Genomic DNA, 14,997 nt, shown 5'->3' with positions numbered 1-14,997 from the left:
TTTAACATGGGTAATTTATTATATAAAGCACTACAAGAAAAAAAAACATTCCTCTCAATATACCATGAAAAGCATATTACTTAAGTATGAGCATTTTTAAAAATACTTATTTATTTATTTGAAAGAATTACAGAGAGTGAGAGAGAGAGAGAGAGAGAGAGAGGTCTTCATCCACTGGTTCACTCCCCAGATGGCCTCAACAGCCAGCGCTGGGCCAGGCTGAAGTCAGAGGCCAACAGCTTCATCTAGGTCTCCCATATAGGTGGCAGGGGCCCAAGCACTTGGGCCATCTTCCACTGCTTTCCAGGCCATTAGCAGGAAGCTGGATAGGAAAAGGAGCAGCCAGGTCTTGAACTGGTGCCCACACAGGATGCCAGTGTTGAAGGCTGTGGTTTTGCCCACTATGCCACAGCACCAACCCTTAAGCCTCAGTTTTAAAGTCTGTCTCTAATTGTCTGCAAGAGTTTTGGCCATGGTGATTATCTTCAGGTATCTGGCCTATGTAATGAGGGGAGTTGACTGGGCTAGTGTTTCCCAAATTTGAGTTGTTGTGAATTTACTTGGGATGTATTTAATAATACAGATACCCAGGCTTCTTCTCTAGTGAAGAAAACTGGGAACAACTTCTAGACATACACCTCCTAAGTTTTTTCTATATGGAATAGTCTATTATTTTGTGATTTCAAACATAATCACAATTCGATGAGATGTAGAATATTACATGGATGATATGCAAATGCTGCTGGAGTTTATTAAATAACAAAAAGATTCATAGTTATTCAGCCAAGAGTATCACCTTTAAAATGTACATATAGGGTTAATACGCAGAAAAAAAAGGTGAGTGTGGACGGTAGGGGTACAGAGTGAGTAAGATTTAGACTAACGAAAATAAATATAAAGTAAGTTTGGAAATACACTGTATTAAGAGCATATGGATTATTTAATGGAGTAGTGCAAGGTAAAACTGAAAACTTAGACATATTTAGAAGGAGCTTGAGTTGTGGCTAAGAAGTGTAGACTTAATCTATACTCATATAAATGCAATCCACTGAAAGCTTTTGGCTAGCACTTGCTTAAGATACATCTTTATATTGAATGAGGAGTAGATTGGAACTAGAAGAAGTTGTGATAGAACAGGGATGCCAGCAATTAGATTTGTATCAGTGAAGATATGAAACGAGTCACTACCACGGGTGTGAACATGATTTTGGTCAAGGGAGAAGAGACAGCGCTGGAGTTGGGGAGGAGCTTGCTCAGTAGAGAAAACCGTGACTTAAGGAGAAAATGTCATTTCCATCTTAAAATTCAATGAGACAGCAGATTGTATTTTATGGATCTGTTGAGTTATATGTCTCTTTCAAATATTAAAATATATTTGTAGGAACAGTACAATCATATTCCTAACACCCTCTTACATTTATATTTGTTGGTGTCCTGGTGTTGAGAATATTGCACAGCTCTGTCAACATCCTTTCATCTAGTTTTGCAAGGACTTGGATCCTTTAGGAGAAAGCCTGCTTTCAAAAGACTGGCAAATAAGCCCACGTTGTACCATTTTGCTTCCTTCCTGACTTAGAATATTTATAACTCAACAGGATTAACATTTTTCACAGTTTTTATCCCTGCTCTAATTCTAGTTATGACTAGGAAATTGCTCTCATTTGTATGCTTCTTCTTACATATCTTGGCTATTATGTCTTTTAAGATGTGCTTGGATGTGCAGATTATAATCACTGCCAGCCCTTCCCATAACCCAGGGCTCTTGTTTGAGTCCTAAAATATTCTGGGCAGGCATGAATAGGGCCCTTTATGAGCTGTCATCAAGTAGCAACAGTCAAGTCACCTTGAGTTTGGCAATCCCAAAGCATCAACAGTGGCAGAGAGGAAATGGTGGAAGGGAGAACAAAGGCTACTCATTCCAGAATATGCTTTATTGTGAGTGACATTTACTTTTTCTGTCTGATGTGGCTTGCAGGACTTTGGAAAATACGTGGCAATCACCCACTAATTTTCCTATTGAGTTTACAAGGTGAATTTGAAATACAATTTTTCTTGGAATCTGTATTAAGTGTAGGGCTGCCATAACAAATTATCACAAACTTGATGGCTTGCAACAATGATAATTTATCCTCTCATAATTCAAGAGGCCAGAAGTCCAAAACCAAGGTCTTGTCATGATTGGCTACTCTGGAGGCTCTGAGAAACACGCCCATGCCTTTCTCTTGGCTTCTGCTGGTTGCCACAAATCCATGGCAATCATCGACTTGTGTCAGCATAATTTGAATCTCAGCATTTTTCTTCACATGGTGTTCTCATGTCTTTGTCTTTCTGTGTCCAAATCTCCTTTTCCTTTCACTTACAACAATACCAGTGCCTAGTCTGAATTCAAAATGATCTCATCTTGAGATCGTTAATTACACTGATAGAGACCCTATTTCCTGATAAAGCCACATTCCAAGATCCTGGTGCTATGTAAATTCTTGGGAGATACTCTTCAACCTGCTCCAGGATCTATATGTAACTGTTGTTTTAAAAAATTTTTTTGAGCTCCAAGATATAAAATTTGCAAATATGGAATTAAGATTCAACCTGAAAACCCCAAATGCCGAGTCTTATCCACAGTCTGCATAGTGGTTTCTGAGGAACTACTCTGAAACATAAGGATATTATAGAGAGAAATTTGGAAATCAGTGAATTGTAACGATGCCTAGAAATATTTATCTCAAAAGTTACCAAATACATGTTTGGAAATTAAAATTTCAAGAAATAAGTCTCTAGAGGTTCAATACAGATTAAATATCAGTAGAACACAAGTTTCTAACTAAGCATCTTTAAAAATATTCTGAAGGTCAAATGCTAAGACCCAAGTATATTTGCAAACAACCCATTGAGGGGCCTTTTTGGAACAACTTAACTTACTGGGATCCATCAGTGTCTGTAACTAGTGCAAATATATTAATGTAATTATCTTATTTGTGGTCATATCCCAGGTGTCTAATTTCATTCTTGATTTATAATAAAGGATGAATAAATACAACATAAATAAGTCTAGGAAGAGAAAATTTGTGTAGTAAGTTTCAAATATTAAATTCCATGTCTTCATACTGGAAGGCAGTAAGGTATCTTACCCAAGGTTTCACCAGGCGTAATTATGATACTATTTCTTTTGTAATCTGGAATATGCATTGCTTCTGATTTGCTTCCCATGTGTTGTGCAGTGATCTTGTTTCCATATTTTCTATGCTGAGAATGCAGATGCCTTATTTAAAGAAGTTAATAACAGAACATCTTCAATCTTTTAAAAATCACTTAAAATCCAGACACTAAACACAGAAGCACTTCTCCAGAGACTCCTTCAATTCACTTGAGCTTTCCAGGCATGCTTTGATTGATAGCTCCATTCTGTCTGTTTCTTAATCATTAATTTTTCTGTCTTGAAGGTGTGCAAAGAGCCTTTTAACTCTATTCTTGGACAACACAAATTCCGGGTTTTTTGTTTGTTTTGGTTTAAAATCTGAACTGAAAATGCATCCTACTCCCTTTTGTACAGATCCATGGGTTCAGTGTAGCACTATCAGGGACTGGTGCTGTGGCACAGAAGGCTAAACCTCTGCCTGCAGTGCCAGCATCCCATATGAGGGCCGGTTCGAGTCTTGTCTGCTCCACTTTCAATCCAGCTCCCTGCTAATGCATCTGGCAAAGCAGCAGAATCTCTCCCAAGTCCTTGGTACCCTGCACCTATGTGGGAGACCTGGATAAAGCTCCTGGTTCCTGGCTTCTACCTGGCTGCTGCAGCCATTTGGGGAGTGAAGCAACAGATGGAATATTTCTCTCTCTCTCTCTTTATATTTCTGCCTTTCAAATAAGTAAATAAACCTTTTAAAAAAGAAATCCCAATGTAGCACTATCAAATATACTGATAACAGCAGTAAATTTCATTAAATGACTTTTTAATATAGATATTTTATTCCCAGATTCACATATGCTTTTCCAGAAAAGCCAGCACCTCAGAGACATATCCCTTAGCTATATTTGTATGACCACAAAGCTAGTTCTCCCAGAATATATGGAATATCAGATCTGTATCTTCAAAATGTTAGGTAGTAGAGACAGTGTTCTAGCATAGCAGGTAAAGCTGACTTCTGTGATGCCAGCATCCCATAAGAGCCCTGGTTCATGTCCCAGCTGCTCCTCTTCCAATCCAGCTCCCTGCTAATGGCCTGGGAAAAACAGCAGAAGACGGCCCAAGTGTTTGAGAACCTGCCTCCCACATGAGAGACTCAGATGAAGCTTTTAGCTCCTGACATCATCCTGGCCCAGAGCTGGCCATTGCAGCCATCTGGGGAGTAAACCAGCAGATGGAAGATCTCTCTCTCTCTCTCTCTCTCTCTCTCTCTGTCCTTCTCTGTCTCTCTTTGTCCTTCTCTAGCTCTCTGTCTGTAATTCTGCCTTTTAAAATAAATAAATAAATCTTTTTAAAAAATGTTAGGTAGTACTGAACCTCAAGCATCAAAACTTGCATTGCTTTCAGGTCTAGAGTTCCTCAAATTAAAACTCCCTCAAACTCCACCAATCCTGTCTGTTAGCCCCAGTTGTGGGCATCTAGTTAGTGAACCACCAGATGCAGCTGCTCTCTCTCTCTCTCTCTCTCCCTCCTCCCTCTCCTCCCTTTCACATAATTAAAAATAAATAAATACAATTTTTTTGGAACTGTAAAGCTGTTAAATACTCCAAGGCTTCCAGAGGGTTTTGGCTATAAGTGGAATGAAGTCACTGGAACAGGACATATCTAACGTGTACTCTGAGCACCACCCAGTGGCAAAAGCATAGATTGGAAGTGATGTTTATGTGCTCCTGGAATTGACTGTCATGAAGATTGGAGAAAGAAAAAAAAAAAAAAAAAAACAAAACACCAAAAAACAAAAAACTGAGCTCCTGAAATCAACCGGCATTAATTAGGGGGTAAAATTGTCACCGAGGACCTGAATACAAACTTAAAGTGTGTATTCTTTTAAGTTTCAACAGGTTGACAGAAAGGGGCATGGATGCTGGTTTCATAGGTGGCAACTTGACCCACTGTGCCACAACATAGGCCCCATAATTACATTTCTTAATGGCTCTTAAATTTCAAATATTGTAGTCTCAATTTAAGCATCACAGATACCTAATGGAGTATGTATCATCACACTTACATAAAAGACACAGAAGGGAACATATGAACAATAGGGAAAATGCTTACAACATCTAACTAGGGGCTGGCACTGTGGCTCAGTAGGTAAAGCTGTGATCTGTGGTGCTGGCATCCCATATGGGCACCCGTTCAAGTCCTGGCTGCTCCACTTCCAATCCAGCTCTCTGCTATGGCCTGGGAAAGCAGTAGAAGATGGCCCAAGTGCTTGGGCCCCCGCACCCACATGGGAAAATCCCAGAAGTTCCTGGCCCCTCGCTTTGATCTGACCCAGTCTTGGCCGGTGTGGCATCTGTGGAGTGAATCAGTAGATGGAAGAGCTGTCTCTGTCCTTCTCTCTGTAACTCTACCTTTCAAATAAATAAATAAATCTTTAAAAAATAACAGTATGATTGGATTTTAGGATTCAATCTCTTTCCTTAACTTGCCCCAGAATATCATTAAAAGGAAACTATTTACCATTCTAAAACATTGGGACTCAAACTCAGCTGCATATGTGATTACTGGGAAAATGTTAAAGCATATTAATACTGGGTCACACTGAAGAAAGTTGATTTAATTGGTCAGAGGGCTGTGGTTTGATAATCTGGATTTTTAAAGCTCTTTGGGTGATTCTCAGGGGCACAAAAGTTTGAAGATGACCTTGCTTAAGTGTTGGATTTCCTTGTCCCCTTCTTGCTAGCTATATAGTTCAGTAGTCTCCTAAAACGTTGAATAATTGTTGCCAACATGAGATCTTTTTAAGTTTAAAATGCAATTAACTGAATAACTTTATGAAAGAAGAGATCCTGTTCCAGATCATTTATGTCAGAAAATTTTAATTTTTTCCTAGTTCTCGTTGCATCAAAACATACTTCTTTTTCTTCTTCTTGAGTTTATTTATAATTGAACAGTAAAAATTGTATGCGTTTATGGTGTACAACATTTGGTACATGTGTACTTTTGAGACGAATTCACGGGAGTTAATTTGATTGCAAATTTTTTCTTCTCTTTTCATACCGAGGAGTTCACTTTTCTCTTTTTTCTGATAAAGTGTATCTCCATTGTCACTAATGGCAGATGACACACCATCCATGCTTCCTTCAGAATTGCTTCCTGCCCGGTGACATGGACTGTAACCACAGATGTCTCCCTGACAGTAGTTACACTTGCAGCTGTATGGCCCTTTTGCACTGTCCTAGGGCAGTCTAGGTGTCAGAAAGTATCATGCCCCTTTCTGTCAAAATGTGAGAAAGGTTCCTTCAGCTATACTCTGTACACGATGATTTTGTCCTCACAGAGTTTATTGAGATACTAAAAGATGAGATTATTTAAAAATTATTGCCTTCTTTAAGAATTTCAATCCACTGGTGAGTTATTTAATATCAAGCACATGTATGTTTTTCAAGTACCAAATTCTCTCAAGCTGTTTGCTGAACACACATCTGTGTTGACATATTTGTTTTTTCAGTCTCTTAAGTAAGCTGCTTCGGAAGTGAAGCAGTCGGGACTCGAACTCGTGCCCATATGGGATGCTGGCACTGCAGGCAGAGGTTTAACTTTCTATGCCACAGTGCCAGATCCACTATTTCATTTTTTAAGTGTGATACTGTCATTCATTTTTATTTATTTATTTTGAACATTGAATTGTAAATTTTATTTATTTTTATTTATTTGAAACAAAGAGAGAGGAAGGGAGAGATACAGAGAGACACACAGAGATCTCCCATCCCCTGGTTCACTCCCCAAATGCCCACAACAGCCAAGATTGGGTCAGGCCAAAGTCAGGAGACTGGAACTCTGTCTAAGTCCCTATGTGGATGGCAAAGACTAAAGCACTTGTGCCATTACCTGTTGCCTTCCAGCGTGTTAACAAGAAGCTGGGACAGAAAGCAGAGCAGAGATTCAAAGCAATGTACACCAACACGGGGTGCAGACTTCCCAAGCAGTATTCTAGCTGCTGAAACAAAATTTTTGTATTTTATTTCAAGTACAGTACATAATCATTGAAATATATATGCATCAGAACTTTTTTAGATTTATTTTACTTTTATTAGATACAAACTGAATACTATGCAAAGAGGTGTGTGTGTGTGTGTGTGTGTGTGTGTGGCTTGGTACTATCCTAACAACTGTGAGAAACACAGATATTCAAATGAACACACATAATCAATAGACATGAATGACTAAATATATATAGGTGAGGTGCCGTACAATCATTATATTGTTTTTAAAATCTCCAATTACTAATATTTATGAACACATTCTAGGCGACAAAATATACCGTATTTTCTCTAAGTGGGAATATAACTTTTTCCTTAGGATTGGAATCATTTTCTGGCGCTTACAAATGGTGTTATGCTGAGTAGTTACTTTACTCCTTCATTTATTACATCCTTATTTTTCACTTCAACATTACTCTGATTTATTTATGCTTTCCTGCCTCAATAAAGGATTTGTCATAAAATCATATTATTAGATAATTTGAGATTCATGCATATTTTTAAAGGTTAATTTGGAAAGCAACATAATTTTGAAAGGATAAAGGAGAAGGATGGAAAAGAAACTCAATGAACTTAAGAGAATCAAAATCTCAGAAATAAGCTGAAGATGAGAAAATAAATGTCTTTTACTTATTTAAACAAAATAATAAGGCTAAAGAAAGACTGTCATAGCTTACATTTCAAGTGCATAGTGGTTCATATGACACAATACTGTAGTGTTAGTACCCAAATTGGGTTTTTGGCCTAACTTTGCAATCATAATATGATGTGAGTTTGGGGACGTCACTAAGCTTCTCTTGGCCTCATTTTAGTCTTAAGTACATTGTGTTTACATTAAATAAGTGATGTCTGGACTGAAGAGGTAGTAACCTCTAATGTCAAGAACACAGATCCTAGTGCTATTGTTGTGGTACAACAGGTTAAGCTGCAGCTTGTATTGCCAGCATCCCATATCTGGGTGTCAGGTTGAACCAGTGGCTTTTGAGGCCACTTGGGGAATGAACCATCAGTTAGAAGATTTCTCTGTCTGTCTCTCTGTCTGTCTCGCTCTTGCTCTCGTTCTTTCTCTGTCTTTAAAATAAATAAATAAACCTTTTAAAAAAAATTACTACAGACCCTGGAGACAGCCTAGATTTGAATCTCATCCCTGATATTCTTTTTTTTTTTTTTAGCAAAAATGTTTAATCTCTCCTTAATGTGTGTGTTTATTTACAAGTACTAAATCTGAAGAACAGTAAAATAGGAAATAGCCGTATATTTACACATCTGCGGTCCAAGCGCCGGGCGGCTCCACAGCTTCCGGGAGAAGCCACGGCCAAGGTCAGCTCAGACCCCTAACATTCTTTAACTGCATGACCTCCTCATGTATACAATGCAGAAAATAGTAGTGCTTTTTGAAAAGATTGATTGACTATGTTATATTAGGTAATTTGGGTCACAAGCAGTGCCTGGTAATGGTCGCATGAGCTATTATTATTGTGAAATCTCAAACTGTACTCACCTGAGACAAATGGCTTCTTTGTGCTCCCTCATGGCTTCATTGGGTTAGCAGGAAAAGAACAAAGGGGCTATTGGGAATAAAGCTGCCATGAACACCAGAGTGGAGATAACTCTTCAACATGTTGATTTCACTTCCTCTGGAGATATACCCAGAAGTGTGATTGTAGAATCATCTGATGAGTCTATGTTTAGTTTGCTTGAGGCATCTTTATACTGTTTTACATAATGGCTGCCCTAATTTACAATTCCATCAACAGTGTATAAAAGCTTCCTTTCCTCTATATCCTTACCAACACTTATTTTCTTTCTTTTTGATAATAGACATTCTACTAAGCGTGGTGATATTTCATTTAATTTGCATTTCCCTAAATGATTGGGGATTATGCATATTTTATATACCTATTGGCCACTTGTATGTCTATGGTTCTTTGCTCATTTTCAAATAAAGGTATTTGTTTTCTTGTTATTGAGTTGTTTGTGTTCTTTGTATATTTTGGATACTAACCTCTTACAAAATGGATGGTTTGAAAAAGCTTCTATTTTCTCCTAATCTGTGAGTTGTGTCTTCACTCTGTTAATTGTTTCCTTTCCTATTGGATTGCCTTTTGTTAGTTTATTTTTTAACTTGGATGTTTGTTCTGGCCAGGAATTCCAGTACTAACAACACTGAATAGCAGTGATGACAGTGCCTTGGATATCTACACTCCCATGTTCATTGCAGCAGCATTCACTACAGTTAAAATATGGAATCAATCTCAGCATCAAATGACAGATGAATGGACACAGAAAATATGGTATATACACCCAATGGAATATCATTCAGCCTTAAAAAGATAGACATAATCGTAATTTTTTCCTTTGCAACAACACTGAAGTAAGCCAGGCACAGAAACATAAGTACTACATGAGCCCACTTTTAAGTGGGATCTAAAAAATTCAAACTCAGAAGCAGAGAATAGATACCAGGGGCCAGGGCAGCTAGGGTGGGTGATGCAGAGAATTGGAAGATGCTGTTCAATGAACACAAAATTTCAGGTAAACAGAAGGATTTGCTTTTTTAGATTTATTGATCAAAAATATGTACATGAAGTAAAGGATATGTTAATTAGCTTTCATTGACCATTCCACAATGTACCTCCAAATATATACATTATTATGTTATTAAAAATAAATGTTAAAAACCATCAAAGATTCAATATTTAGAATAATGTGATTATACTAGCATAAAGAATATTCTGAAAAATCTGCAGATTCCAGTCGTTCTCATATTTTAAGTAAAACAGCCATTTTCAGTGCCCTGAATTCTAGATTGGCTTCTCCTGCGTGAGAGGAGTTGGTTTTTAAGCATGCATTTAGTAAAGCAATATAATGATGTTAGTAAAAGCTTTCAGCAGATGTGCATGCATTAAGGAAACTGGTAGCAGTTATTTTTTTCCCCAAGACAGACTATTGATTATAAGGAATTGAAAGACTGATGGATTTTGTTAGTGTGACCAGGTGACTTCTTAAGGGAAATGTCCGATATCTCAACTGCAAATCAAGTTCTCTCATTACCAATCCCAGGAGAGGACTCTAACTGCATGGAAAATAACAAAGGTCATCATTACATCAATTATATCATTACATCAATCACATCATTACATCAATCATACAGAAACAGGAGTCCGTATATTTGTGCCCACTGCACTGTGGCTTACAACTTAGGTACACCTTGCACTAGGTACCTATTTTTCTCAGGCCTGGGAGACAGAACATAGTCATATATACAGCGAGTTGTGCAAGAAGATTTGCTACTTACAGACAGGCAGCAACGAATCGAAGTTTTGGATTCATTGTGAATTGATCCTTCAAGATTCAGAACAGATGCTCAGGACACACAGAGTCTTGACTGTACGTGTTCTACTTTTCCCCAGAGATGAAGAACTGCAAAAGGCAGCCCATCTCGGTTTATATATTTCAGGAGCCATGTGACACACTGGGCACCACTTTGAAGGACATTCTGCTTCTACAGGAAGGAGGAACAAAGTTCTGGCTGTCCCGGCCTGTGCCTCCCTAACTCAAGATGTTACATTCCCTAGGAGGGACTGGAATATTTCAGTCACATCCTCCCTATTTCATGATGTTCCATTTCTGACACATTCTACAGTTATTCTTGAAAACTACACTCAAGAAATGGGTAGAATTGGGTTGGTCAAGGCCACTTTAAGAACTGTCTCGTACCAAACTTTTCTATACAAGAGTAAAAATTAAGGAAACTTATTTTAGTAGGCATGAGTATACTTATGCAAAATCCTTAAAGGCAAAAATCTCTACACATTGGTACAATAATAGATGTGTAATAGATAAATAATAAAATGTTAGAAGTTTAAAACAATAAAATGCATTCCTCTTGTATTCACATGATATGAGATATGGGTATTTCCAATTATGTAGTCTGCAATGACTGGTGATTCAGGATCCAAGATCCTTCAAATTGTGTGTTTTCCTTATTTTTAAAATGCAAATTCCAAGTTTTTGTTTGTTTGTTTGTTTGTTTGTTGACAGGCAGAGTTAAACAGTGAGAGAGAGAGACAGAGAGAAAGGTCTTCCTTCCGTTGATTCATCCCCCAAATGGCCGCTACGACTGGCACTGCGCTGATCTGAAGCCAGGAGCCAGGTGCTTCCTCCTGGTCTCATGCGGGTGCAGGGCCCAAGCACTTCGGTCATCCTCCACTGCCTTCCCAGGCCACAGCAGAGAGCTGGACTGGAAGAGGAGCAACCAGGACAGAATCCGGTGTCCCAACCGGGACTAGAACCCGGGGTGCCAGTGCCACAGGCGGAGGATTAGCCTAGTGAGCCACGGCGCCGGCCCCAAGTTTGTTTCAAGTATCAACAACCAGACCACAAAAAGGAAATGAGAGAAGTTGTAGTAGTGCACAGAACAGTGGTGTACGACACTTCTTCTGATACTCCATTGGCCAGAATCCAGCTCTATGGTTACATTTACTTATGAAAAACTACAAAATCTTGCTATGCAGCCAACAAGAAAGAACTTGGGCTTGATAAAGAATTTCTAAGTGTTTGCCAGAGGATAAAGTCTTTATAAGGTATGACAACTTCTACACAGATTTTCATAGTAGTACAGGTGGAATGGAGTATAGTGGTATGGTAGGAATTGTCATACTTTAGTAAAATAATTTTATCTTGATGAATGGGTATGTCAAACCATTTAAAGAGCTGAAATTTTAGCTCCTTAGGTCAATTTTGATGGGAAATACTCCATGGTTGAGTGTAGCTTCCTCACAGCTGGACTTGAAGAAAATTTATAGGCCTTGACCTACAACTGTCCAGGCTGTGGTGACAGAGAAAAGAACCTTAAATGGCGTCTTTGGATCTCCCAGGAGTTCTTCAGAATATCAGTTTTTTCTCTGGGATACCAATTGCCAATGTGGTCACAGAACGTTATAGGCATAGGACTTTCTGTTCCAGTAATGGGTGAGAGCCACCACGATTAAATGTTTAATACAAAGCAAAGATCTCTGGAAACTTTTTTGGCTTTATCATGGTGCTTAGGGAAAAGAGGAGGACATTCTTGTAACAGTGAGATGGGATACTGAGCTTATAATTGGGAATTTCATTAGTTATGAATTCCTCTGGGAATTGAGACCTATGAGATACAGCTGTTTTATTAATCATAAAATAATTTCCAGACATTTCAAAAAATTAATATGCTCATTTGTATAGATAGTATTTATCAACATATTGGCAACACCAGGATCACATTCTAATTGAACTAATTACAATGGACTCCTGGATTATCTTGAATCAGAATGGAAATTGCTGTTCTAGTGAAATCACACAAGATTATATCCTGGTTTCTATGTGGCAGAATTTTTCTCACAAGGCACAAAAGCCTAAAGATGTGTTAAATACAGGTGAGAAAATAGGAATGGAACATTAGGATTCAAATGGCTCTTTGAACTTTCACATATGAAAGGTTAGCTCAGCTGAAGTCAGATTCAGCAGTGCAGGTAGATGCTAATCAGATCAATTTAAGTCATTTGAAGTGGTTTGCTGAGTTCTCTTTGGCACAATTGTTCTAAGAGAAAGTGGCAATTAATTAGGTACTTCTGGAAGGTTGGATACCTCTGTAACTGGATCAGATTGTTTAATCCCTAAACCCTTTATAGAGTCAATTTCTTCTCTGGTTTCTGGGTTGTCCTAAAGTCTACAGAACCTTTAAATTTATGGAGAACCCAAGGATGTTCTTGTGTCATAAGAATAACAGAACATATATGGAATATAAGATTATCTCTAAGTCGGGAAATATTGAGAGAGAAAAATAAAGCTATACCATTAATAATTATACAGAACAACAAAATAAACTAAGAGTATTCTAGACAAACCAGGCCCTTAACATTTTCCTACTGCAGGTAGAGTTTCTGAAAGTGTTGTGTGTGGAATCACTGCATCAGAACCTACAATATAGTGCATTAAATGCAGATTGCTGGTTCCTACCCTACACCAACCATTTAAGCTCTTCTTGAAACACAGCCAGTAATATGCAGTTTAAGAAGACTTCTGGGGGCCGACGCTGTGGCACAGTGGGTTAACACCCTGGCCTGAAGCGTCAGCATCCCATATGGGCACCAGTTCAAGACCCGGCTGCTCCACTTCCTATCCAGCTCTCTGCTATGGCCTGGGAGAGCAGTGGAAGATGGCTCAGATCCTTGAGCCCCTGCACCCTCGTGAGAAACCTGGAGGAAGCTCCTGGCTCCTGGCTTCGGATCGGCACAATTCCGACCGTTGCAGCCAAATGGGGAGTGAACCAGTGGATGGAAGACCTCTCTCTCTTTCCCTCTCTGCCTCTCCTCTCTGTGTAACTCTGACTTTCAAATAAATAAATAAATCTTTTTTTAAAAAAATTTGACTTCTGACTTATTAACTCAAGTGTGTCTATGTGTGCTGCAATTTTCATAGTACTAAAGAACAAAATCAGTGTGAAAAATTGTTGGCACCCAGCATTGTGGTGTAGTGGGTTAAGCTGCCAGCTGTGATGCCTGCATTCCTTATGGGAGCCGCTTCGAGTCCCGGCTGCTCCACTTCCAAGCCAGGTTCCACCAATGTGCCTGAGAAAGCAGCAGAGAACTGCCCAAGTGCTTGGGCCCCTGCCACCCATGGAGGAGACCCAGATGAAGCTCCCGGTTCCTGCCTTTGGACTGGCCCAGCCCTGGCCATAGCAATCATTTGGTGAATGAACCAGTAGATGGAACATCTGTCGCTCTGTCTCTGTCTCTCTCTAATTCTGCCTTTCAAATAAATAAATAAATCTTTTTTACAAACAAAGGAAAGTGTTAAAATGATTCTGTTTCATTCAGTTGAAGTGCACAAAAATATTTCCAAATGAGTTTCAACTTGCATAAATGACAGCTTGTTGTATTATCTGACGTTTTCTCCTCTCATTGCTTTCCTTATTGTCATCTCAAATTGAATTTAATTAGATTATTACATTCACTGATACAAAGACAGAATGATTATTTCATGTGTCTTCATTTTGTCATATTTTGCATTTGTTCCTTTGAATTCCTGGAAGTTTAGTGAGATGACATTAATGTATCTCTTTAGCTCTGCAAAAAGGACTTAGTATTTCAATCTCAGGCTTTATAATCTGTTGTTAGTCTTTTTTTATAAAAAGGATTTATTTATTTATTTATTTATTTGGAAAGCAGAGTTACAGAGAGGCAGGGGCAGAGAGAGAGAGAGAGAGAGAGAGAGAGAAAGGTCTTCCATCCGTTGGTTCACTTCCCAAGTGGCTGCAATGGCCAGAGCTGGAATGATATGAAGCCAGGGGCTAAGAGCTTCCTCCAGGTCACCATGCAGGCACAGGAGCCCAAGGACCTGGGCTGTCTTCCACTGCTTTCCCAGGCCATAGCAGAGAGCTGGATCAGAAGAGGAGCAGCTCTCCAACTGGCTCCCATATGGGATGCTGGCACTGCAGGAGGTGGCTTTACCCACTACGCCACAGCGCAGGCTCCCTGTTATTAGTCTTAGTGACAGCATGTTCATACATAAGGATCTTTCAAATATTAGGCTTTGTGTCTAAATTTTAGATTAAGAACAATGTTTATGTTTATAAAACTACAATAGATAACAAAAATTTGTCTGCATGTGTCTTAATTCTAGTCACATATTCACACTCATTATAGAGTTTGAAAGTGTAAGTAGCCATGCAAATTTACGGTCCCTCTTTTGTTCAGGGACCACAGCAGGCTTTCTTTCCATTTGTTCTAAGGGAGAAGGAAGGATGGCAATTTTATGTGTGTGACAGTGATGAATCTATGTCTACAT

The 14,997-nt window shown here is 38.8% G+C and overlaps 1 protein-coding gene across 1 annotated transcript in view; it reads right to left on the bottom strand.

Annotated features, from left to right (window-relative positions):
* The window catches only part of LOC100357520 (E3 ubiquitin-protein ligase RLIM), a 45,204-nt gene extending 34,632 nt beyond the window's left edge, over positions 1–10,572 (bottom strand). The window contains exon 1 of the mRNA XM_089324689.1: positions 10,469–10,572. The gene's annotated coding sequence lies outside the window, so the exon portion shown is untranslated. The remainder of the gene's footprint in view (positions 1–10,468) is intronic.
* Positions 10,573–14,997: the final 4,425 nt, after the last annotated feature.

Source organism: Oryctolagus cuniculus, chromosome X (assembly GCF_051225735.1).
Source record: "Oryctolagus cuniculus isolate XC-2025 breed Fujian yellow rabbit chromosome X, ASM5122573v1, whole genome shotgun sequence".
Taxonomy (NCBI): Eukaryota; Metazoa; Chordata; class Mammalia; order Lagomorpha; family Leporidae; genus Oryctolagus; species Oryctolagus cuniculus.
The sequence above is the reverse complement of the archived record's forward strand: the minus strand, read 5'-3'. Positions and strand labels throughout refer to the sequence as shown.